Here is a 1,448-nt window from a genome sequence, read left to right as displayed (position 1 = left end):
CCGGTCTCCATCCTTTTTGTGTGCATTTAAATGTGGGTTTGTATCTTATGTGCTTTTGTAGAAAGATGTTACACAGTTCAGTGCAATAACCAGTGTTGTAGACAATGTGCTCATCAGTATGTACGCTCCAGGTAAAGTGCACCACAGACTTTGTAGATCTTCTAAAGAAATAGGCTCGCTATGACATACATTAGGTTATTTGATATAGCCAGAGTTGCCATTGTGTTGGCAAAAGTAAAGGCATAGTCCTTAAGTATATAACAAAGTTATAAGATTTTTCTTATTTAGAAGCAGAAAGGTAGAATTGATTATTTCTTAAAAGTTAGCATGCAACAATTTTACAATTATACACCAGAAATCCAGTTACAGTATTTAAACGTCTACCTGAATAAATGTAATTATTATTAAACAAATGTGATATTATATTAATCTTACCGAAGCATCAGTTTGCAATACTTTGACTTTATATGCAGTTATACACTCACTGGATGCTTTTTTGGTACACCTTTTCAACAGCTCATAAATAAGACAAAAACCCATGTGTTAAATATGATACACATCACATGGCAGGTAGATACGGTCAAGACAACCTGCTGAAGTTCACACGGAGGATCAGAATTGGGAAGAAAGGTGATTCAAGTGACTTTGAACATGGCGTGGTTATTGGTGCTAGACGGGCTGATGGGTGACATGAAATACGATACATGAAATATAAACAAATTTCCATAATATCTGTTATGTTATTTATGAGTCCTTCCAATTCAGTTTAAAAATAATCATATTTTATTGTCAAAGCAAGTCCTGGATTACTCGTTCATGCTCTGCCTGACTCTACTTAGATCTGCCGTGTTTGTGCCAACCAATGACAGTCATTGGTGCCAGCAGAGACGTTAAAGAGTGCCCTCTGGTGGACAAACTATGCAACATGAAAACTGATAACATTACCACTCATAACATAACTCATAATATCAGCAGTGCCGATATATCGGTCGGTCTTCAGTATGATCACAGTGTGTCCATCTTCTGATGGCTGTTTTCAGGAGGATTACACATGATGTCACAAAGTCCAGATCATCTCATACTGACTGATAATGAGTTGACTGTACTCAAATGGTCTGATCTCAATCCAATAGAGCACCTTTGGGATGTGGCAATGGGGGATTCTCATAAAGGGTTGTGCAGCTGCAAAATCTGCAGCAATTGTGTGATCATTTCAACATAGACCAAAATCTCTGAGGAATGTTTCCGGCGTTTCGTTGAATCTGTGTCACGAAGAATTAAGGCTATTCAAAAGGCAAAGGGTATTCTAACCTCATATCACTAAGGTGTACTCAGTGAAGTGGCCCACGAGCTTATTTTTTCATCAAAATTTTCTTCTATAGAGGTGTTTTTTATTCATAACCTAATTTAGGAGACGATAATTTAGTTCATGTGTAGTTAAATAGTTT

This window comes from Astatotilapia calliptera, chromosome 7, assembly GCF_900246225.1.
Source record: "Astatotilapia calliptera chromosome 7, fAstCal1.2, whole genome shotgun sequence".
NCBI classification, from domain to species: domain Eukaryota; kingdom Metazoa; phylum Chordata; class Actinopteri; order Cichliformes; family Cichlidae; genus Astatotilapia; species Astatotilapia calliptera.
The sequence above is the reverse complement of the archived record's forward strand: the minus strand, read 5'-3'. Positions refer to the sequence as shown.